The sequence below is a fragment of the Mustela putorius genome, unplaced genomic scaffold (assembly GCF_011764305.1).
Source record: "Mustela putorius furo isolate JIRA1106 unplaced genomic scaffold, ASM1176430v1.1 tig00000831_pilon_pilon_pilon, whole genome shotgun sequence".
In the NCBI taxonomy this organism is placed as follows: Eukaryota; Metazoa; Chordata; class Mammalia; order Carnivora; family Mustelidae; genus Mustela; species Mustela putorius.
The window spans coordinates 1,471,224-1,497,568 of NW_025421490.1; the positions used below are offsets into that span (position 1 = coordinate 1,471,224).

At 37.7% G+C, this 26,345-nt stretch overlaps 1 long non-coding RNA gene across 1 annotated transcript; it reads right to left on the reverse strand.

The window, feature by feature from the left end:
- LOC106006662 lies at window positions 1–26,345 on the reverse strand. Its single transcript, XR_006608119.1, has 4 exons — window positions 26,287–26,345; window positions 25,305–25,381; window positions 4,864–4,938; window positions 1–236 (listed from the first exon to the last, which is right to left on the reverse strand). It is a non-coding gene; the product is annotated as an uncharacterized LOC106006662 (long non-coding RNA).

Genomic DNA, 26,345 nt, shown 5'->3' on the forward strand with positions numbered 1-26,345 from the left:
ACCATTTAATAAAGTTATGTGCTGTATCAATCACTTATAGCTTCTCCCAAAACTTGGACCTGGGGATGATGTGCCCTTGAAATTGAAGAACCCAAGGAAGAATAATAGTCGCAGAACAGTTGGGCTTTCTTTAGCATTGTCAAATGCCAGCATAGCCCTTGGGGAAGCATCTTTTATATCTGCAGACAAAACAATGTTCCCATCCACCAGTTTCAGCTGGCTTTTGCTTCTGGACCCTAGGGCATGAAAAGTTGTTATTTAAGGAGCCAAGAATATTCAATGGGGAAAGGATAGTCTCTTAAAAAACGGTGTTGGGAAAACAGGATAGCAGATGCAGAAAAATGAAATTAGACTCTTATCTTACATCATTCATGAAAATTAACCTGAAATGTATTGAAGACTCTGATATTGTGGCTTATAATGAAGAAATTGATCTTTACCTTTTTTTTTTTTTTTAGCACAGAACTCCAGAACCCTTGGAAATTCCTAAGTTATGAGAGACATAAAAAGGTGTCTACTGTTACATAAATGGTGACTTTTGGAAAACCCCTTAGCTCGCCTAAGGATGTGGACTGATTGCCAAAGGGCCCAACCATGTGGTTAGAGGGTTGGAATTTTCAGTCCCACACTGAGATCTGGGATGGGGTACTGGGGCCATAGACTGAGTTCAGGCTTGAATGGCTGATGATTTAATCAACCATGCTCTATAACAAATCCTCCATGAAAACCTAAAGAGAGAAGATTCAGAGAACTTCCAGGTTGGTGAACCTGTGGAGGGGCTCAAAAAGTGGCATGCCTGGAGACAGCATGGAAGCTCTGAGCCATATCTTGCCCTAAGCATTTCTTCGATATGGCTGTTCCTGAGTTATATCTTTTTATAATAAACCAGTACTCAAATAAGTAACATATTTCTTCGAGTTCTGGGAGCTGCTCTAGCAAATTAATTTAACCCAAGGAGTGGTTTGCTGAAGCCTGATCTATAGCCAGGGGGTCAGAAGCTCAGGGAACTACCTGGATTTGGGATTGGTACCTGAAGTGTGTGGTGGGGGGAGGGACAGTGTTGGAGGGCTGAGCCTGTAACCTGTGAGATATCTCCAGGTACTCTGGGTAAATAGTGTCTGAATTAAATTGTAGGACACCCAGCTGGTGTCAGAGATTGGCTTGGTCGTGTGGAACATGCACAGGCAGGTGCGCGCGCGCACACACACATACACAGAGGAAAAATTACATCAAACTAAAAAGCGTGTGCACAGAAAAAGAAACAATCAATAAAATGAAAAGGTAGCCTTTGGAATGGGAGAAAATGGCTGCAAATCATATCTCCGATAGGGGGTTGATACCCAAAATATAAAAAGAACTCATACAACTTAATAGCAAAAAACCTCAGATAATCTGATTTTAAAAATGGGCCAAAGATCTGAATAGACATTTTTTCCAAAGAAGACATTCAAATGTTCAACATACATATGAAAAGGTACTCAACATCGTTCATCATCAGAGAAATGCAAATCCAAACCACAGTGAACTATCACCTCACACCTGTTAGAAGGGCTATCATCAAGACGACAAGAGAAGACAAGTGCTGGCAAGGATGTGGATAAAAGGGAATCCTTATGCACTACCAATAAGAAGATAGGAATGTATACTGGTCCAGCCACAGTAGAAAGCACTATGGAGGTTGCTCAAATAGTTAAAAATAGAACTACCATATGATCCAGCAATCCTACTTCTGTGTATATATCCAAAGGAAATGAAAACATGATATTGAAGAGATATCTGCATTCCCATGCTCAATGCAGCACTACTCACAGTAGCCAAGATAAGGAAACAACCAAGTATCCATCATGGGTGATTGCATCAAGAAGTTATGTACATTATTATAATATATACAATGTATGTTATATGTTATATATAGTATATATTACATATTCATATACTATACATATATATTACATACATACATATATATATTTTAATATTATTTAGCCACAAGAAAGAAGGAAATCTTGCCATTTGTGACAACATGGATGGAATGTGATGTCATTATGCTAAATGAAATAAGTCTGAGAAAGGCAAATAGTGTATAACTTATTATGGCATCTAAGAAGCTGAACTCATAGGACTAGAGAGCAGAATGGTGGTGATCAGGGGCTGGGGAAGGGTGGGGGAAATGGGGATATGCTGGCCAGTGAATATTATACTTCCAGTTTTAAGATGAGTAAGTTCTGGGGGTCTAATGTAAAGCATGGTGATTATAGTTAATAATACTGTATTATGTACTTGAAAATTGTTGAGAGAGTAAATCTTAAATGTTCTCACCACAAGAGAAGTGGTAATTATGTGACAGGATGGGGTGTTAGCCACTCTATGGTGGTAACCATTTTGTAATATTATAAGTGTATTGAATCAACACACTGTACACCTTAAACTTATATAATGTTATATGTCAATCTCAATAAAGCTGGGAGTAGGGTGAAGAAAAGCTACTGTTTATTTGAGTGGGTTCACTCAAAGCAATACAGCCTTGACTTCTAACTTCCTTTTCTAGAACCCTGTCTTCTTTCATAATTCTGGGCAAGTGGATTGGATTCCCCTGCTGTTTGTGTCAAACAGCAATTCTTTTATGTTGCTCTATTATAAATGCTGCTCAGACATTTTGAGTCAAAACTGTGAAATATCCCTTCTTGCCTTCCCATTATCCATTCTATTACTAGATTTAAGACTTGTGAATAATCCCATATGTGACCTTGGTTAGAGGATTCTTTTTTTAACCAGGACGAAAACCAATTGAGTGATCTCTTCATGTAGGGTGTGCCAGTAGTTGAATATCCTACATACTTTTAAAGAGTTTTATTATTTGATCTCAAAGTATTCTGTAACAGGATGGGATAGATTTTCTTCAGAATTTAACTTTATACTCATTATATCTATCATGGGCTGTGAGACATATATTAGAATTACTGAACTAATGTCAATCAGAGTTTTACATTGAGTATTGTCCATCTGAAAGGAAAATTTACCAGGTTTCTCAATGTGATCACTAGTAATATATTTTAATTAACTTGCTGATGTGCTCATTAGTTGCAGTTCTGATTTAGAAATGAGAATAATAGTGATGACATTTCTTCCTTCCCTACTTCAGATTTGTTGAATCAAATTAAAGTAGCTTTTATTTTATAAATACTTGTGCACATCTTTATAGATGATAAGATCTTCGAATTGAGATATATTTTTATTTTTGTTTTTTCCCCCACAACCAGCCCCAAATATAGTAACTTATAATAAGAGATACTCCATAAATGTTAGTGGAATTGAATCAACATGAGTTTTTGAAAACTGTTAACGTGGAATAAAAAGAAATTAAATACAAGGCTTAGAAGGTAAATTTGAGGAAATCTCTCAGAAAGTATAATAAGGGGATACTGATATGGAAAATAGAAAAGTAAATTAGGGGATTTTAATAGATTAATAAAAGTTCTATAATCAAAAAAAAATAGAGAAATGAAAGGAAGATATCAAATAAATTACACAAGAAAAATTTCAAGAACTGAAAAACGTATTACAGATTTAAAGTGTCCATTGAAGGCTGAAACAAATGAAGAAAAAACTCATCAACTCATATAATAGTGAAATTTTAGAACCTGGAAAAAGAAGCAAGCTCAAAGACTGCTAGAGGAAAGAGAAGATCAAGACCAGTGATTAATAATCATTTGGAGCTAGATTTTTGAACTGCAAAATCAGTAGCTATCATATAACGAAATGGTACTTTGAAAATTCTGAGGGAAAAGTCAGTTCAACCTAGAATCATACACAAAAAGCTATTATTAATCAAGGATCAGAAGGAAATAGAATGTGTTGTGGCACACAAGATCTCAAAATTCCACTTTACATATATCCTGTCTCATGAAGTGACAGGAGGATGTGTTCTACCCAAGCAAGAGAGTAAACCAATAAAGAGGAAGACAGTAATAGATCCAAGCAATGGGAGATGAAAACAGGATCAAAAGGACATCCTAGTGCTGTGATGAAAAAAGATCCAGGATGAAAGCTATGTCTGAGGCTCAGGGGTCAAGTTCACATTATATCAGGTGGTTAGAGAATTCCACAAGAAATATTGATGAGAAAAAACAAAATAATTACAATTCCTTATGGCTTGCCCATGCTAAGATAGTTTATTTTATGTCTATGTAGGAATGCTAAGAGGAAAAAGTCATGATATTATAGAAAACCACATGAAAACACTAAGGCAATTATAAACTCTAGAAAAACAAAAATTTGTATGAGACAGTAAATATATCACATTCTCTATCTCAATTTGAATAATTTAAACATAATAATGATTACTGCAAACATGAAGAAAAAGAAAGTATGTATGTGTACATGTATAAGAGAGAAAGTATAAGAGAGTTAAATTTTCATCTCCATAAAAGAAAGACAAGAATTAGTTAAATGTAAAAATCATAAAATAGTAGTGTAAGCTTATTGTTTAAAAATATTATGGTACATATAAAAAGAAACAGAAGAGTTGAAAGTAATTATCTCCACAAGGAGGCAGAACTCACAGGTAGGAAATTTTGGAGCTGAGGAAAAAAAGAAAATTAAGTTAAAAATTACATCATGATTTCCCCCAAATTCATGCCAATGCATACATACATATACATATATACATGTATATACATATATGTATGTATATACACTATATATAGTTGTATATAACTATGAAATATATATAACTAACTATATATTTAGTTTGAAAGAACTGCTAAATTATAATACTTGATAACAGAAATAATAGAAAGTAATATCTACACATTGGATTGTGTGTGTATATATATATATATATATATATATATATATACTCACCTAGATATGTACTGTTTAATGTTAGTCACGTGTGCTCTTGAGCATTAGAAATGAACTGGTCCAAACTGAGATGTTCTATAAATATAAAATATACACTGGATTTTGAAGGCCTGGTTTAAGAAAAAAAGATGTAAAATATCTCAATACTAGTATTTTCCACTTTAAAAATTTTTGATAAGAATATTTAACATGAGATTTACCCTTTGAAAAAATTTTAAGTATACAACCCTATATTGTTCCCTAAGGCATGATATTGTGTGGCATATTTCCAGAAGTTTCTCATCTTGCAGAATTGAAACTTTATTTCTGTTGAACAAAATCCCCTTTCCCCCTCCCCTAATCCCTTGCAACCAACATTCTACTCTCTGCTTCTGTAAGTTTGAGTGTTTTCATATAAGCAGAATCATGCAGTATTTGCCCTGTCACTGGCCCATTTCATTTAGCATAATGTTCTTCAGTTTCATTCATTTTGTCACACATGGTAGGGTTTCCTTCTTTTTTTTAATTTAATTTAATTTTATTATTTTTTTAAGGGTTTCTTTCTTTTTAAAGGCTAAATAATATCTCCTTGTATGTATATGCAAACTTTCTTTCTTCATTTATCTATTGATATACATTTGGATTGTTTTCCTATTTTGGCTATTGTGAAGAATGCTACAATGAAGATCATTAGTTCTATTTTTTTATTTTTTGAAAAAACATTATACTATTTCCCATAGTGGCTATACTATTTTACATTCCCACTAACATGTACAAGGGTGAAAATTTTATTTTACAAACACAAATAAATGAAGGATGACTGGGTGACTCAGTTGTTAAGCATCTGCCTTCAGCTCAGGTCATGATCCCAGGGTCCTGGAATTGAGTCCCACATCCAGCTCCTTGCTTATTGGGGATCCCACTTCTCCCTCTGCCTACCACTCCCCCTGCTTGTGTTCTCTCTCTCTCTCACAAACAAATAAATAAAATCTTTTAAAAAAACCACGCACACACATGCACACACAGGGGCGCCTGGGTGACTAAGTGGGGATTAAAGCCTCTGCCTTCAGCTCGGTCCTGATCCCAGGGTGCTGAGATTGAGCCCCACATTGGGCTCTCTGCTCAGCAGGGAGCCTGCTTCCTCCTCCCTCTCTCTCTGCCTGCTTCTCTGCCTACTTGTGATCTCTATCTGTCAAATAAATAAATAAAATCTTAATAAAAAAAATAAGAAGAAAAAAACACACAAATAAACGGAAAGATATTCTGTGTTCGCTAATTGGAAGACTTATTATCTTTAAAATATCTATACTACCCACAGCAATTTATAGATGCAATATTATCCCCATCAAAATCTCTATGGTATTTTTTATAAAAAATATAAAGGACCACCTTGAAATTCATATGGAAACACAGAAGATCCCAAATATTCAAAGCCATCTTAAGAAAGAAGAACAAAGTTAGAGGTATCACACTCCTTTATTTCAAAATATATTACAAAGCTACAGTAATTAAACCAGCACGGCACCAGCATTAAGACAGACATATGGACCAATGGAAGAGAAGTCTAAAAGTAAACTCAAACAGAACTAAGGCTCAACCAGGGTATCAAGAACACCCAATGAGGAAAGGATAGTCTCTAACAAATGATGGACTAAAGGCTTAAACATAAGACTGGAAACTGTAAAACTCTTAGAAGAAAACATAGATGGAAATCTTTGACATTAGTCTTGGCAATGGTTTTTTAGATATGCCATCAAACCATAAGCAACAAAAGCAAAAATAGACAAATGGAACCACAGCATACCAAAAAGCATTTGCATAAGAAAGGAAACCAACAAAATGAAGACAGCATTTCCAATGATTTTCCCATTTTTCAAAACCTCTATCTGCTAATGGGTCAATATCACTTCTCTATTTTTATATTGATTTAGTGGTAATATTTGTGATATATTGGGTTACAGAAAATAAATAATTCAATCTGTTTTACTTGCTACTTTTGCTTATTGTTAAATGTGGCTACCAGAAAATTTTAAATCATACATGTGGTACCCTTTCCACCATCTTGGAGCCTGCGGGGTCTCCCTGGGGACAGAACTAAAACAACAAATGTGTGTGGAAGGCTGTGGTCCAAGGCCATGTTTGCTGGCTATAAGCAAGGGTTTCCAGAACCAGAGGGAGCACACAGCCCTTCTTAAAATTGAAGGTGTTTATGCTCAAGATGACACTGAATTCTTTCTAGGCAAGAGATGCACTTACATGTACAACGCAGAGGACAACATAGTGACTCCTGGTGGCAAACAGAACAAAATAGTGATGTGGGGAAAGTAACTCACACTCATGGAAACAGTGGCAAGGCTTGTGCTGAATTCCAAAGGAATCTTTCTGCCAAAGCCATTGGCTGAAGAATCTGTGAGATGCTGTGCCCCTCAAGGGCTTAAACTGCCTGTTAAGTAAATAAATAAAGGTGTGTATTTTTAATAAATAAATAAATACAATTACATACATGGCCTGTGTTATATATTTTTTCTTTGTTCCTTCAGCATAGAGACCATATTTTATCCATTTATAGATACTTAGAATGGTGCCTAGCATATTTGGGGTGATAAAAAATTTGCCTAATGAAGTAATGAACACCACAAGGATTTTTAGGATTGTGACTGTTCACGAGCCTCACTGCATGTAACAGAAAAATCTTGAAATAACAGTGGTTTGAAAAATTCAGATGTTTATTTTTCACACAAAAAAAAGAGGTTCAGAGCTAGGCTCCTGAGAACCATACCAAGACTCCACACATTTGAGAGGCACAGGGGCTCCTCCAGCTTTCTGCAAATCTTGCGTTTTCAAAGATGCTCAATCAGATACAGAGTTGCAAATGATGCGGAAGTAGACTACACGTAAATCTGTGTTTACCTCTGTTATAATCCATTTTAGTGCAAGAGCTTTTATGGGGGTGGGTAGATCACAGAAAGCATCCAGGTACATTGTTTTTGAAATATTTACACTTAACAGGGAAATGTTTTAACTTAGGTATCTAGAGGAATGTGTAGTTAGCATGTCTTCTAGTCTCTCCTTCAAATATCAGATGTTTCCAGCAAGCTATTGCCAAGGGCTGGATCAGAAGCAGGACTGAAATCTCCTAGGAGTGCTTGTAGAGCCTCTGTTTTGTGCTGTTGATTAAAGAAAGAGCCATATGCTTTAGGTAACAGGTGTGCAGGTGGCAAAGACGACATTCTGTTATGCAAATTTAGTATCCTAAGTGGTATGCTAGCCCAGAAAAGGGGCTACCAGATTTGTGCACAACAGCTGATAACAGGGTGTCTGTGCAAAGGCAGCATTTACTCAAAAAAAGAGCCTTGAGTCAAGGCAAGCACTTGAACAAGAATTTGGTTGCAAATCCTTGCCCAAGGAATGGATGAGTAAGGTTTGGACTGGTAAAAGGCAGGTGGAACCATCTGGTCGTTTCCACCGTAAAATACCCTATGCAGAGTCTGGGTAGGAGAATGAGTTTTAGAAGGGTGGACCCTGAAGAGTTATCCCCAAGATATATTTCAAGATTCTGAATAAGTCAGGCTGAGGCTAAGGATTTTGTTGTTTGAACTTTGGATACAGTTCTAATATCTTTGGTGATTATAGTTTTTGTTTCTTTAATGTTCAGGTAGCTTGATAGCAATTTTCACTCACACTATAACCTGAATGTGTGGTATAAGTGCAACTCTTTTTATTTGTTTCTCTTTGTTTGTTTGTTTTTTTCTTTCCCCCAAGTCTTTCCCGTTGTGTCATTCTACATCAAGCTTCTGGTTGGAAAGGATCCTCTCTCCACTTAGATGAACTGTATGGACTAGGTTCTTCAAGCTTGGCTGGTACCACACTAAAGGATAAGAATTTGAGAAATCTTCTTTCAAGATAATGGTTTAGGTTGCTTGGCTTATGCTGTGTAACCCCTTGAGATGTCAGAAACTGAATGTTCCCACAGTATTTCTCTTTGAATCCCACTTGTAATATATTCTCTTCTTTCTTTAGGGAGATGGATTCCCAGGGAAGCCAGATGAAGGTCATTTATTTGTTAAGACAAATGAGGAAATTGCATTGAACTTTTAAAAAGCACATCCACCCTTTCAGCTAATCCCTACCTCCTTGATTCTAGAAGTTCATAGTTGGCATGATCTGGGATGCCTAGATCATAAGTCTTCTGAGAGCAGAGATCCTGGTTGTTGTTTCCCACTGTACACCAAGCTCCTCAGACACTACTTTGAGGACTCTGGAAATCAACCAGTAAATATTTTTTGAATGAATGAATAAACCATGAAGAAGTTGGAATCTATACCCAGATGGAACAGATTAACCCAAAGATGACTCACATTCATCTAAGTCCAAGAAAATTCATTCCCTGTAATGCTAAAAAGAAAGTAGATGTGGACCATTGAACAGATGAATCATAAACCAATGAGTCTCCAATTTGGGGCAGATGCAGAACATTCCAGATTAATTGTTGTGTGGATTGCACTTTGAAAATATTCTGAATGCACTATGACTGAAGAGAACATTAGGGGAAGTAACTTGGCAAAAACTGGAGGCCATCAAAAAATGGTATAAAACTTGACAAATGGAGAGTCAAGATGGCGGAGGAGTAGCAGACTGAGAAGACATCAGGTCGCAGGAGTTCAGCTAGATAGTTATCAAACCATTCCAAACACATACAAACCCAATAGGAGATCAAAGAGAAGAAGAGCAGCAATTCTAGAAACAGAAAATCGTCTACTTTCTGAAAGGTAGGACGTGCAGAGAAGTGAATCCAAAGCTACAGGGAGACAGACTGCGGGGGGAGGGACTGGCTCCCGGCAAGTGGTGGAGCAATGGAGCACAAAACACGAACTTTTAGAAGTCTGCCCCACTGAAGGATGGCGATCCAGAGGCTAAGCGGGGGTGGAGCTCTAGCAGGGACAGTGTGGTCTCAGGTACCACAGGGTCACAGAAGGATCAGAGGTGTCTGAGTGTGGCAGAGTTGCCAGGTATCAGAGCAGGGAAGCCAGCAGCAGAGATGGAGCTGAGGAGTGAGCTCTCAGCTTTGGGTTCCCTTAAACTATGATCTGTGACACAATTGGGTCACTGCTCTTTGAGCAGGAGCCCCACAAGTGGCAGATCTCAGGAGACTTACATTCCTCCTCCAGGAGAAGCAGCCCTAGAACACGTGGCAGGAATCTGCTGGGTTTGGAGACTTCAAGCAGACCGTGGGCCAGAGATAGAAATGCTCGGTCACAGGCTGGGCGAGCTCAGAGCGAGGCGGGAGACCAGGGAGACAGGAGGGACTGATAGATTTTCTCTGAGGGCACACTGAGGAGCAGGGCCCGAGCTCTCACCTCCTCTTGGTGGGAGACTGGGCGACCGCCATCTTCATTCCTGTCCTCCAGAGCTCTATGGAAAGCATTCAGTGAACAAAACCTCCAGATAGCCAAGACGAGCAGATGGCTTAGCCCAGCCCCTGGCAAGGGTGGTGCAATTCTGCCTCCGGCAGAGACATTTGAGAATCACTACAACAGGCCCCTCCCCAGAAGATCAGCAAGAACATCAAGCCAAGACCAAGCTTACTGGTCAAGGAGAGCAGTGGAATTCCAGAGAAGGGGAAAGCAAAGCATGGAATTCTTGGCTTTCTCCCCATGATTCTTTAGTCTTGCAAAGTTAATTAAATTTTTTAAATTTTACTTTTTTCTTATTCTAATTTTTTTAAGCTTTGAGGAAAAATTTTAAAACTTTTAAAGTTTTTAAAAGTTTTAAAACTTTTAATGTTTTTGGGACGCCTGGGTGGCTCAGTTGGTTAAGCAGCTGCCTTTGGCTCAGGTCATGATCCCAGCGTCCTCGGATCGAGTCCCACATCCGGCTCCTTGCTCCGCAGGGAGCCTGCTTCTTCCTCTGACTCTACCTTTCACTCTGTCTGCCTGTGCTCGCTCTCGCTTGCTCTCTCTCTGACAAATAAATAAATAAAATCTTTAAAAAAAAACTTTTAATGTTTTTTAACTAGTTTATCGTAACAATACCTTTCTTTTTTTTTTTTTTAAAGATGCGGGACTCGATCCCAGGACCCTGAGATCATGACCTGAGCCGAAGGCAGCGGCTTAACCCACTGAGCCACCCAGGCGCCCAACAATACCTTTCTAAAAAAATATTTTTGAGCCTTCATTATTATACTCATATTATATCCTTCATTGTACCTAACTTTATTTTTGTAGCTAACATAAATTATATCTAACTTTATTTTTTGTATATATATATATAGGTTATACATATAACCTATATGTATATTTTTGGGATAAAATTCTTCTAATAGATCAAAATATACCCTAAATCTAGCACAGGGCTTTGTTCTAGTCTCTAGCCTCAGCAAATTCTCTCCACTTTCTTTTTCTTTCTTTTCCAACCAACTTACCTTATCAATTCCTTTTTTAGAACTTTTTAAAATTTTTTTTATCTTTATAGTCATATTCTATCCATTCATCATGTTTACCATTATTTTTGTATATATATAATTTTTCTTTCTTTAAAATTTTGGGAGGTAGTTTCTTCTAAGAGACCAAAATACACCCAAAATCAAGTATCAAGTGGGTGGCTCTGTTCTATTTACCAGTCTAATACACACACACACACACACACACACACACACACACATATAAATAAATTTTTTAAGTATATATATATACATATGTATACTTAAAAATTAAAAAAAAAATTTTTTTTTACTCCCTTTCTTCTCCCCCCAATTTGGGGGTCTCTTCTGATTTGGTAAGCATACATTTTTCTGGGGTCTTTGGCACCTTTTTAGTATTTTATTCTCTTGTTCATATATTCTTATCTGGATAAAATGACAGGGCAGTAAAAAGTCACCACAAAAAAAAAAAAAAAGAACAAGAGGCAGTACCAAAGGCTAGGGACCTAATCAATACGGACGTTGGGAATATGTCAGATCTAGAGTTCAGAATGATGATTCTCAAGGTGCTAGCTAGGCTCAAAAAAGACAAGGAAGGTTTTAGAGAAAGCCTGTCTGGAGAAATAAAATCCCTTTTCTGGAGAAATAAAAGAACTGAAATCTAACCAAGCTGAAATCAAAAAAGCTTTTAATGAGGTGCAGTAAAAAATGGAGGCTCTTACTGCTGGGATAAATGAGGCAGAAGAGAGAATTAGTGATATAGAAGACCAAATGATGAAGAATAAAGAAGCTGAGCAAAAGAGACAAGAGAGACAAACAACTGCTGGACTACGAAGGGAGATTTCAAGAGATAAGTGATACCATAAGATGAAACAATATTAGAATAATTGGGATTTCAGAAGAAGAAAGAGAGAGGAGGGCAGAAGGTATATTGGAGAGAATTATAGTAGAGAATTTCTTTAATATGGCAAAGGGAACAAGCATCAAAATCCAGGAGACACAGAGAACCCCCCTTGAAATCAATAAAAATGGGTCCACACCCCATCATCTAATAGTAAAACTTACAAGTCTTACCAACAAAGAAAATCCTGAAAGCAGCTCCAGACAAGAAGTCTGCAACATACAATGGTAAAAATATTAGTTTGGCAGCAGAGTTATCCACAGAGACCTGGCAGGCCAGAAAGAACTGGCATGATATATTCAGAGCACTAGTTGAGAAAAACATGCAGCCAAGAATACTATATCCAGCTAGGCTATCATTGAAAATAGAAGGAGAGATAAAAAGCTTCCAGGACAAACAAAATCTAAAAGAATTTGCAAACACCAAATCAGCCCTGCAGGAAATATTGAAAGTGGTCCTCTAAGCAAAGAGAGAGCTTAAAAGTAGTAGAGCAGAAAGGGACAGAGACAATATACAGTAATAGTCACCTTACAGGCAATATGATGGCACTAAATTCATATCTCTCAATAGTTACCTTGAATGTAAATGGGCTCAATGTCCCAATCAAAAGACACAGGCTATCATAATGGATAAAAAAGCCAAAACCCATCAATATGCTATGTACAAGAAACTCATTTTAAACACCCAAACACCTCCAAATTTAAAGTGAGGGGGTGGAAAACAATTTACCATGCTAAATGGGCATCAAAAGAAAGCTGGGGTGGCAATCCTTATATCAGATAAATTAGATTTTAAGCCAAAGACTATAATAATATATGAGGAAGGACACTATGTCATACTCAAAGGGCCTTTCCAACAAGAAGATCTAACAATTTTAAATACTTATGCCCCTAACATGGGAGCAGCTAACTATATAAAACAATTAATAACAAAATCAAAGAAACACATTGACGATAATACAATAACAGTAGGGGACTTTAATACCTCCCTCACTGAAATGGACCAATCATCCAAGCAAAAGATCAACAAGGAAATAAAAGCCTTAAGTGACACATTGGACCAGATGAACACCACAGATCTATTCAGAACATTCCATCCCAAAGCAACAGAATAGCGTTGGTGGTATAGTGGTGAGCATAGCTGCCTTCCAAAGCACCAGAATACATATTCTTCTGTGGTGTACATGGAATATTCTCCAGAATAGATCACATCCTGGGTCACAAATCATGTCTCAACCAGTACCAAAGATTGGAATAATTTCTGCATATTTTCAGACCACAATGCTCTGAAGCTAGCGCTCAATCACAAGAGTAAAGTTGGAAAGAACCCAAATAAATGGAGACTAAAGAGCATCCTACTAAAGGATGAATGGTTCAATCAGGAAATTAAAAAAGAATTGAAAAAATTTATGGAAACAAAAGATAATGAAAACACAACTGTTCAAAATCTGTGGGACACAGCAAAGACAGTCCTGAGAAGAAAGTATATAATGATACAAGTCTTTCTCAAGAAACAAGAAAGGTCTCAAATACACAACCTAACCCTATACCTAAAGGAGCTGGAGAAAGAACAGCAAATAAAGCCTAAACCCAGCAAGAGAAGAGAAATAATAAAGATCAGAGCAGAAACTAATGAAATAGAAACAAAAAGAACAGTAGAGCAAATCAAGGAAACTAGGAGCTAGTTTTTGTTTTGTTTTGTTTTGTTTTGTTTTTTAGGAGCTGGTTCTTTGAAAGAATAAGATAGATAGGGGCACCTGGGTGGCTCAGCGGGTTAAGCCACTGCCTTTGGCTCAGGTCATAATCTCAGGGTCCTGGGATCGAGTCCCACATCGGGCTCTCTGCTCAGCAGGGAGCCTGCTTCCTCCTCTCTCTCTGCCTGCCTCTCTGCCTACTTGTGATCTCTCTCTGTCAAATAAATAAATAAAATCTTAAAAAAAAAAAAAAGAATAAGATAGATAAACCCCTAGCCACACTTATCAAAAAGAAAAGAGAAAGGACCCAAATAAATAAAATCATGAATGAAAGAGGAGAAATCATAACCAACACCAAAGAAATACAAACAATTATATGCAACTATATGCCAGTAAATTTGACAATCTGGAAGAAATGGATGCATTCCTAGAGATGTATAAACTACCAAAACTGAACCAGGAAAAAACAGAAAACCTGAACAGACCCATTACCAGTAAGAAGATTGAAGCAGTCATCCAAAATCTCCCAACAAACAAGAGTCCAGGGCCAGATGGCTTCCCAGGGGGAATTCTACCAAACATTTAAGGAAAAATTAATACCTATTCTCCTGAAACTGTTCCAAAAAATAGAAATGGAAGGAAACTTCCAAACTCATTTTATGAGACCAGCATTACCTTGGTTCCCAAACCAGACAAAGACCCCATCAACAAAGAGAATTGCCAACTAATATCCTTGATGAACACAGATGCGAAAATTCTCACCAAAATACTAGCCCATTGGATTCAACAGTACATTAAAAGGATTATTCACCACGGCTAAGTGGAATTTATTCTAGGGCTGCAAGTTTGGTTCAACATCTGCAAATCAATCAATGTGATACAAGACATTAATAAAAGAAAGAATAAGAACTATATGATACTCTCAATAGATGCTGAAAAAGCATTTGACAAAGTACAACATCCTTTCCTGATCAAAACTCTTCAAAGTGTCAGGATAGAGGGTACATACCTCAATATCATCAAAGCCATCTATGAAAACCCACAGTGAATATAATTCTCAATGGAGAAAAACTGAGAGCTTTTCTGCTAAGGTCAGGAACATGGCAGGATGTCCATTATCACCACTGCTATTCAACATAGTACTAGAAGTCCTAGCCTCAGCAATCAGACAACAAAAATAATGCATTTTTGTTAAATGCATCCAAATCAGCAAAGAAGAAGTCAAACTCTAACTCTTTGCAGATGATATGATACTATATGTGGAAAACCCAGAAACTCCACTCCAAATCTGCTAGAACTTGTACAGGAATTCAGTAAATGTTCAGGATATAAAATCAATGCTCAGAAATCAGTTGCATTTCTATACACCAACAACAAGACAGAAGAAATAGAAATTAAGGAGTCGATCCCATTTACAATTGCACCTAAAACCATAAGATACCTAGGAATAAACCTAACCAATGGCAAAGAATCTGTACTCAGAAACCTATAAAGTATTCATGAAAGAAATTGAGGAAATGGAAAAATGTTCCATGCTCATGGATTGGAAGAACAAACATTGTGAAAATGTCTATGCTACTTAAAGCAATCTACACATTTAATGCAATCCCTATCAAAATACCATCGATGTTTTTCAAGGAAATGGAACAAATAATCCTAAAATTTATATGGAGCCAGAAAAGACCCCAAATAGCCAGAGGAATGTTGAAAAAGAAAACCAAAGTTGGCGGCATCACAATTCCAGACTTCAAGCTCTATCACAAAGCTGCCATCATCAAGACAGTATGGTACTGGCACAAGAACAGACACATAGATCAATAGAAAGGAATAGAAAAATGGACCCAGAAATGGATCCTCAACTCTATGGTCAACTAATCCTCGACAAAACAGAAAAGAAAGTCCAATGGAAAAAAGACAGTCTCTTCAACAAATGGTGTTGGGAAAATTGGACAGCCACATGCAGAAAAATGAAACTGGATAATTTCCTTACACCACACACAAAAATAGACTCAAAATGGATGAAAGACCTCAATGTGATAGAGGAATCCATCAAAATCCTTGAAGAGAACACAGGCAGCAACCTCTTTGACCTCAGCCACAGCAACTTCTTCCTAGAAACATTGCCAAAGACAAGGGAAGCAAGGGCAAAAATCAACTACTGGGACTTCATCAAGATCAAAATCTTTTGCAGAGCAAAGGAAACAGTCAACAAAACCAAAAGACAACTGACAGAATGGGAGAAGATATTCACAAATGGTGTATCAGATTGATAAAGGGCTAGTATCCAAAATCTATAAAGAACTTATCAAACCCAACACCCAAAGAACAAACAGTCCAATCAAGAAATGGGCAGAGGACACGAACAGACATTTCTGCAAAGAAGACATCCAGGTGGCAAACAGACACATGAAAAAGTGCTCCACATCACTTGGCATCAGGGAAATACAAATCAAAAGCCACAATGAGATACCACTTCACACCAGTCAGAACGGCTATAATTAACAAATCAGGAAATGACAGATATTAGTGAGGATGCGGAGAAAAGGGAACCCTCCTACACTGTTGGTGGGAATGCAAGCTGGTGCAGCCACTCTGGAAAACAGCATGGAGGTTCCTCAAAAAGTCGAAAATAGAGCTACCCTATGACCGAGCAATTGCACTGCAGGGTATTTACCATAAAGCTACAAATGTAGTGATCCAAAGGGGCACATGTACCTGAATGTTCATAGCAGCAATGTCCACAATAGCCAAGCTATGGAAAGAACCTAGATGTCCATCAACAGATGAATGGATAAAGAAGATGGGAGATACACACACACACACACACACACACACACACACACACACAAGGGAATACTATGCAGCCATCAAAAGAAATGAAATCTTGCCATTTGCAATGACATAGATGGAATTAGAGGGTATTACGCTGAGTGAAATAAGTCAATCAGAGAAAGACAATTATCATATGATCTCCCTGATATGAGGCATTTGAGAGGCACAGTGGGAAGTATGAGGGATAGGGAAGGAAAAAATGAAACAAGATGGGATTAGGAGGGAGACAAACTGTAAGAGTATCTTAATGTCACAAAACAAACTGAGGGCTGCCAGGGGGAGGACGGTAGGGAGAGTGTGGTTGGGTTATGGGCATTGGGGAAGGTATGTGCTCTGGTGAGTGCTGTGAAATGTGTAAGCCTAATGATTCACAGACCTGTACCCCTGGGGCAAATAATACATTATATGTTAATTAAAAAAAAAACTTCACACACACACACACACACACACACACACACACGGTTACACACAATCTGAATTATATCAGCGGATTGTCTCAAAGTCAATATCCTAGTTGTGCTGTTACTATAATTTTATAAAATGTTACCATTGGAGGAAACTGAGCCAATTGTACGAAGACTCTATCATCTCTCAGAATTGCATGTAAACCTATAATTATTTCAGTATAATTCCAATAAAAGCAAAAAATAATAGTACTAAAAAGAGAGAAGAGACCATTGTGAGATGGTCTGCCAAGGATATGGCCAAGGGCACCAAAAATTGGGGGCCAGTAAATTAACATGGGGACACAGCAAGTCTGACTATATTTGTGGGAGTTTTCTCAGCTTTAGATGATGGAGCAGATGCTTAAAATGCATATTTTCTCTAGAACTAGGAGCCATAAAATTTTAAGAGATCATGAGTTTCAAGTCCAGGGATTTAAGGACAAGAGAAAGAATTCATGAAGGCAAGGAAGTCTGATGCTCCTATACCCTTTTAGCAGGGTCACACCAGAGGGGGCCACTCTTCCTCTTTCCTTATTGTTGGCCCTGATAGTTCAATTTAATAGTCACTTTGAGGTTTATGTAATCCAGTTTTGGAAAAGGATGTTTTTCTTTTTAACCTTGCCAGTTTTTACCTTTTCCTTCTTAAAAGTCTTTGTTAGGAGTACCTGGGTGGCCCAGTCAGCTGAGTGTCTGACTCTTGGTTTTGGCTCAGGTTATAATTTCAGGGTTGTGAGATCAAACCCTGCCTCTGGCTCTGCACTCAGTGGGAAGTCTGCCTCAGATTCTCTCTCTCTCTCTCTCTCTCTCTCTCTCTCACTCTCACTCAGAAATCAAATAAATAAATAAATAAATACATCTTTATTGAACTGAAATATAGGATTATCCAAAGAGGGCAGTCAAGAAGGGTTTATCCATAGTTTATTTGTCATTTTTGACTAGGTGAACTGAGGTAGATACCTTGAGACCATGATTCAAATCTTTTGATTAACTCCTGTAATATTATTAGCTTTCTAATTTCATAGTCTCACGTACGTAGTTTTGTGTATGATCAGATTCATCCAATTTTAGTGTTGTTTTGTTGTAATTAGTGTTAGATATGACAAGATAGGAAATTCCTTCAATTTGATCCCATAACAAAATCAATGTTTTCATTTGTCTGTTGTCTTTTAAAGCTGTCCATATATGTATTCAATTTTTATATATTTGTAGCAATATTATAACCCCAATTTTAAGTTATTTATTTTTACTTAGCATTATACCCCCTGATTCTCCATTTTTGTTCTATGGATTCATTCAATTAACATTTTTAACTATTAATAAGCACCTGCCTTTGTGGTTAGGGTAAGTTTAAGGGGAAATGTTCTTTTAATCCAATTTAATGTCTTTTAATCCAATTTAAAATACTTATTTTGAAAATAGAGGGGGGAAATGAAAATAGAGAAAAGCAAAGATGTAAAGATTACTTAATAGTCAGTGATAATCCCTCTTGACTAGAAATATAAGTGAAGTCTATCCCATGTTCACCCAATTTGCCATCAGTGAGTCATGATGCAATTAATTTAGCCCTTGTGGATTCATGCAGACATGTCTGGTGAAATGATCAAGAGGGATGAATCTTCACTCTTCTTGTTTTCTGTAGATGAAATTTTAAAGAACCATTGCCAAACCTGTCATTCAATCTCCCAACAAGTGTTCAGTCAGCTAGTGTATGCTGAAAACTGTCAAAGGGATTCCACACATTAAAGGAATCTGTGTGCCCATTAGGGGCAAGGATTGATACATAATGATAGGCCAGGCTGATCCCATCAGGAACCTGGACTAAGATGTGGAGTCCATTCTCGCTATCTGAATAAAATGAATTCTGTTCACCTAGATAACCTTCTAATGACAGTAAAAATCAATCCAGCCAGAGGCTTTGCTTCCACTAGACTTCCTTGGCCTTGAAGCTTGAGAATGCAAGGCAGAAATGAAGATTCACATGAGGAAGGATATTCTGAAACATGGTGCATTCTGTAAACGGGTGACATTAAAGTCTAAAAGAAACATTATAAAGTCTATTATATGTTTGCTTTTCTATTTTGCCTCATTTAAGAACAAGATGATTCGTCATCTGAAGGCACTTTCTTAGACCCTGTCACTGTCAGGAAAAAAAAAAAAAAAGACAGTATTTCTCTTTGAGGACTTAACCTTAAATGGCTGTCTAGTTGCTGACCTGTAGTTGGCTAAGCCTAGCTTCTCAGAGCCAGGCATAGCAGTAAAGGGAAGAATGTGGACCTATCAGTCTATCTGCAGAAGGAAGGTCTTGCAAAGAAATCATACAGATGCAGGGCAAGAGAGTGTTCTGTGACTGCTGAGAAAAAAATTGGCTGAGGGTTTGGGTTAAGCTTCCCAGGGAGAGAGGAACAGAACAATTTGCCTGAGAGTTTGTACTGATGAAAATGTTATCACACAGGATTCTACCTCATGAGGAGAATATTGGCTAAAACCTTGACACTTTTATTCGGTTTGCTTTCAGTGTGATAGCCTCTTGCTCATCCCCAGGAGGGCCTGTAGAAGACCCTGACCTTTCTTACCTGGACTCCTTGACTCAATTTCCTCTCTTGAGAGGTGAGATTAGTGTTATTTGGATGTGCACAGCATCTGAGTCCTTGAAGGGCTGCACAATTCTGGGCTGGTTCTGGTTGTGAAAGAAAGGAATAGGTCTTTTATAGAGAGGAGTGTCAGGACACCTTAGCTGTTTTATCTTAGAGATACCCCAGGGATGGACTGCATCTTCAGTTCTTTCTTGTTCCTTTTTATGTTGAGAAAAGAGGATAGAGAAATTGGTATACAGAACTTTTGAAGTCTAGGTTTTGCAAGAAGAGATTCAATTTACCCAGGTTTCTGTTTGAAAGGCTGGAAGTTGTTAAGAGGATTCGAATACCATTATCAACTGTGTTCTTGTCTCTCTGAGGCTGAGGACCATAGATTTGTTTCTAAAATAAAATCTGATGGAATGCTATTATTGATAGGTGCTTTCTGGAAGTGAATGCACATATACTTCTTTCTCAGTCCATGACATGGGCTTACTGAGAGGCGTGGATGATGCTACAAAATATATAGAGAAAATTTTGAGTTTCAGTGTACACTTTCTGGTAAGGTAAAGGCCGATAGTCCTAGGTTATAGACTATTTTCCCAAGGGCTCATCTGAGCGACAGCTGCAGCTGGGCTCTTGTTCTCCTTGCGGAATATTTTGGCTCGTAATTTTTCTTGCCAAGAGCTATGATTTTAGATGTGGAGGTATCAGCCTTCCTCAGGAGACCATCTCTGTGATCCGGGCATCTTTTAGATCTGTTACAGATGACCTGACACCCTGTAGCCACTACAAAAACAAAACAAGCCCCATATTCACTAAAACAGCTAACAGTTCAAAAGAAACGTCCCTGTCACTAATGCGAGCAAGTTCTATTTGATTTAAAACCAACCAACCAACCAACCAACCAACCAATCAACCAATCAACCATCCGTTAATACTGTGAAGGACAGGTTGAAGCCATAAACTCAAGTCTTTGGTTGAGATTTCCAGTGGAGGTCTCTAAGGGGCCTGGTGATTCAGTTAGCTGATGGGAGCTGATTTAAAGCTACAATGTAATAAACCTGCAAGGGTAAATCAATTTACAGCATGGAGTGAGATCTGGGCATGGGCAGATGATTCAGCTAATTTCTCTGTTGGGTCAGCTGCATTGAAAATTTGGACCAAGAAAACGGGTATTTTTTTTCTTCTCACTGAGATCCTCATCCCCCTTTCCCCTCTGCTCCGTAGGACCATGAAGTGGTTTGACTTGCTTTATAGACTAAAGGTTATAAAGCGAGTGTTTACTGATCTTACTTCCAACAAAACATCTTTCATTTTCATTAAATAATGAGCCTAAAATCTGGTATGTTGCAAGTAATACACTTGTACTTTGCATCTTTACAATGTGTTAAACATGCAGTTAAGATGAAGCTAATTTCTCAAGCTCTATTAGGGACTGCATGAATTATTTGAATCAAACTACAACACAAATTCAGACATCAAAAAAAAAAAAAAATCCTCAGAAAAATACATAGTCCGGATTCTCAAATATTCATGAAGCTGAAACTTTTTTCATATTCTTTCTCCTTATAAGAGTATCAGGTTATCAGTAGAAATAATTTTAAGATTTAGGAAAAGATAAAGAGGAAGGTAAAACTTAATTTGAATCCACTTATAATAATAACATAAAAAAATACCTAGGAATAAATTCAACGAAAGAAGTGTTAGTTTATATACTGAAGACTAAAAGGCATTGTTGAAAGAAATTAAAGGAAATATAACTAAATGGAAAAAAATCCCATGTTCATGGATCAGAAGACTTAGTATTATTAAGGTGATAGTACTCCCCCAAACTGATCTACAAATTCATTGTGACCTGTATTAGAATCCTAGCTGCCTTTTGTTGGGCAGAAAGAAATAAACTGAACCCAGAATTCAGATGGAAATTTAAGAAACCCAAACTAGCCAAAAGAGTCTTGAGAAAGAAAAACAAAGTTTAAAGAATCATACTTCCCAATTTCAAAATTTAATACAAAGCTACAATAATCAAGATGGTGAGGTGCTTGTGTGAGTTTAGACATACAGATCAATGGAATAGCATTGAGAGTATAGAATTAAACTCTTATATTTGTGAATTTGTGATCAACTGATTTTTGATGATGGTGCCAAGATCCCCCTTAATAGGGGAAAAACAGTCTTTTCAACAAATGGTGATTGGACAACTGGATATCCATGAAAAAAAAGGAAATTTAACTCTGCTCAAACAGTATACAAATATTAACACAAAATGGATTGTAGACCTAAATATAGAAACTAAACTATAAAACCCCTTGAAGAAAACATAGGCATACATTTTATGACCTTAGATTAGTCAATGAACTCTTAGATACAACATCTAAAGCACAAGCAACAAAATAAAATATAATGGAACTTAATCAAAATTTAAAACTTTTGTGCTTCAAACAACACTATCAAGAAAATGAAATGGGAGAAAATATTTGAAAGCATGTATCTGAAAGTGATTTGTATATAGACTATATAAAGAACTTCTATAACTCATTAATAAAAAGACAAATAACCTAATTGAAAAAAAGGTCAAAAGATCTGAATAGACATTTCTCCTAAAAGAACATATATGCCTTCTTAGGATATATGGTGGGTTCAGTTCTGGACCACTGAAATAAAGCAAGAATTACCAAAATGTGACAGAGAAATATGAAATGAGCAAATGATCCAGGAAAAAAATGTCACTGACAGGCTTGCTTGCTGCAAGATGGCCACAAACCTTCAACTTGTAAAAAATGTGGTATCTGTAAAGTGCAATAAAGCAAAGCCTGTACAAATGGCTAGTAAACACATGAAAAGATGCTCAACATCCTTAGTCATCTGGGAAACATATATCAAAACCATAATGCAATACCATTTCACATCCCCTAGGATGGCCAATATAAAAATGACAGATAAGTAACAGATGTTGGGGAGGTTGTGGAGATATTGGAACCCTCATACACTGCTGGTGGGACTTTTAAATGATGCAGCCACTTTGGAAAGCAGTTTGGTAGTTCCTTAAACTGTTAAACATAGAGTTATTTTGTAGTTCAGCAATTCTACTCCTGGGTATAGACCCACGAAAATTGAAAATACATGTCCATGTAAGCGTGCACACAAATGTTCACAGAAGAATTATTTTAATAGCCAAAATGTAGAAATAATAAAAAAAAAGTGTCTACCAACTAACGAATGGATAAATAACAATGTGAGATATTCAGGCAGTGGAATGCTATTCTACAACAAGAAGAATACAAGTATTACTACATGGTACAATATAGATGAACTTGAAATGAAAGAAGCTAGTCACAAAAGTCTATGCATTGTCTGATTCTATTTCTATGTTATTTCCAGAAAAGGCAAATCCACAAGTCAGAAAGTAGATTAGTGATTGCCAGGGTCTGGGTATAGGGGATAATGGGAGAGTGGCTGTAATGTGTACAGAGTTTCCTTTTGGGATAATGGAATGTCTTAATACTAGGTTTTGTTGATAGTATACAACTCTGTGGGTATGCAAAAAAAACCAAATTTTATACTTAAAAAGATGAACTTTATAGTACATAAATTATGTCTCAATAAAGTTTAAAAAATGAGTTAGTCATCACTTTTAAATCAATTTTCTTGTGAGAAAACAAAACAAAACAAAAAAATCATAAGTCAGTCTGAGACCAATAGAGCTAACCACTATTAACATGGGGAGGAAACATATGTGCCTTTGTCATACACACATGCACACGCACACAAACACACTCACATTATTTTCACAAACTTTTGACCACGCAGTTTGCTTCTTTCAAGTAACAGCATAGCCTTTGCTCCAGGAACACCATATAGTTTTCTAAAGCAGGGTTTTCCCAAAAGGTAGGAAGAGTAACACTGGGGTTACTCAGGCTGATTTTAGCTAAGACTCAGTTGAACATTTTGTTATTTTAATACTTCCTTGTTTAGGTTACTGGGTACTGAAAAATATAATCAGTGCATCAAATGCATGTCAAAGATACCATCATTTAGGATAAGGATGGGTGGGAATATGTGCTTTAAAACTTGAGTCAATTTAAAGAAATGTATTAAGTATAGAATAGTAGAGCCAAACATTGGGGGAAAAGTAGTACTGTAATAGCCAGTTTGAAAAAAACTCTTCCAAAATATTATTTTTCACTGCATCTTAGTATTGTGCTGCACGGATCTAACATCACTCAATCTCTATTGATAGGCCACTGGGTTACTTGCAACTAGGAGTTATTATTCTGGTGAATCTCTCCATGGCCCAGTTGGTGCCCTGTTTGCCATGGCTGGCCAGTGGTGGATCACTGAGGAGGAAGAAGCCAATGAAGGAGTTTCTAGTGATTCCCGAAAGCAGACTCCTTTGGTAAAGGTTTAGGTGTAGGTTCAGAATGTAAATTTACCCAATGGATGCACTGAGGATATCTGAAAGCTACATATTCTCATGGTAAGGAAGGAGAAAAGAGGGCTGGCCAACAGCCATCATGAATTAAACCACTCCCCTTCCCCGTTGTGCCCCTCACCCCCACACCCTGTCCTCTCCAGTGATCAGGACAACTTGGGGCTGTTCCCACAAGAGACCCTCTCTTTTCCTTTCATTGCAATCTTTTTCCTTCCACACCCTCCCCAAGCAAATGGGCTCAGAACAGCAAGCCCATTTTGTAAAACCAGCTCTTAGAAGGACAAAATGCCTGATCTGTGTTTAAAAGGGCAAACCAGGGGCAACACTCAGTGGTCAGGGCATGATCCCAGGGTCCTGGGATCAAGCCCCACATCGGGCTCTCTGCTCTGCAGGGAACCTGCTTCCTCCTTACTCTGCCTGCCTCTCTGCCTACTTGTGATTTCTCTCTGTCAAATAAATAAAATTTAAAAAAAAAAAAAAAAAAAAAAAAAAAAAAAAAAAATAAAAGGCAACACCATGTATTTAGAAATAACCTGCTTTCAGGAAATTCAGAACAATCTTCTTAAAGTTATGCTGGAGCTAGCCAATTTCTCTTTTAGGGTCACTTGTTTGTATTAATAGAAATCCATCTGCATAAAGTGACAGTCTACGTTCCTGTTCCCCCGCCTGTCACCAGATGGAGACTTGGTCAATGTGGGATGCTGTCTTTCACACAGATGCCAGCATATATAAAAAGACAAGTTATTGGTGGAAATTATAATAGATGGAGATTAGGACCATTCTAAAACAGACTTGGATCCCTGCTTTTGACACAGGAAATGTTGTTTACACCATTTCAGTAGGATTGCCTAAAATATACCAGTTCCACGCTAAAGATAATTGCTTACACTACTTACTAACAGATAATGCATTCTTCTGAGTAAGTTTAAAAAAAAAATTTAAAAAAAAAAGAAACTCTTCCAGCTAGCATTTATTTATTTATTTATCTTTTTTTTTACTCACCTTTCCTTGACGATGGAGTTTTGTTTCTCTTTCTTTCTTTCTTTTTTAATTAGTAAAAATAACAGAAGGAAGCAGGAGATGGCACGCCCTTCTAGGAGGCAGATGACTGGAAAGGGCAATTCTTTCCCTCTTGCTCTCTATACCCAACCCCAGGCTACTTACTGACTCTGCTAAGTCCAACAGCTACTGATACCCATAGGCAGCTGGATGCAAATGGGGCCCGAAGCTCTGGTAGAGTCCTGGCAGAGGAGAGAAGGAAATGGTGTGCAGATTTCATCACAATGGCCTCACCAAGAATCTGGGAAAATGAATCTAGCCCACGTAACTGAGGACCAGAAAGCAGCTGATCCTGGGAAGAGTGACACCTTCTCCCACCCTATTTTGTACCATGCTAGGAGCCTCCCACCTTTTGTTTCCTGGAGGATCCTGCTCTACAAACAGACCCATGATTCCCAGGTGCAGCCTCCCTGGCTTCTGGAGGTTCTCAGTCCATTTTTCAGACTTCCCTGCTCTCCCCCATCACAGCCCACTTGTCCAGAGTTCTCATGATCCATCCAGAATCTTGACAGCCCTCTGTTTCCTCAACTCCAGAGTTTTTGTTGGAGGATCCAGAATTGGCCAGGGTTACTTTTGACCATAGAAATGATTACAGCAGCTTAGCTTTGTAACCGGAACTCCAGAGGAGGCAGTAGCCTCAGACCTCTGAATCTGCCCTACGTCATCAAGGATGACCTGCTCTATCATCCTCAATGTTTGGTTTTCGTCTTTGTGGTTACGAGATGGCTTTTTTCCAGCCATGGACGTCAAATCTGTTCCCAGGCAGGTTGAGAGATGAAGGGCTAAAGGCACAAGTCAGCTGAGTCTGTCCTTATTTTATCAAGAAAAGAATAATTTCAGCAAGTGTCTCCCAGAAGACTCTTTGCTTTCAACCTACTGTCCAATACTGAGTAACAGTGCCACCTCTGTCTTAAGAGAGTTTGAGGAAATGAATTTTTTTCAAAGATTTTATTTATTTACTTGATAGAGAGAGAAAAAAAAAAAACAAGCAGGTGGAGGGGCAGAAGGAGAAGCAGACTCCCTACTGAGCCAGGAACCGGGAGAAGCAGGCTCTCAGGACTCCATCCCAGGGCCCTGGGTTTATTACCTGAGCCGAAGGCAGATGCTTAACCAACCGAGCCACGCTGGGCATCCTGGAAAGTGAAT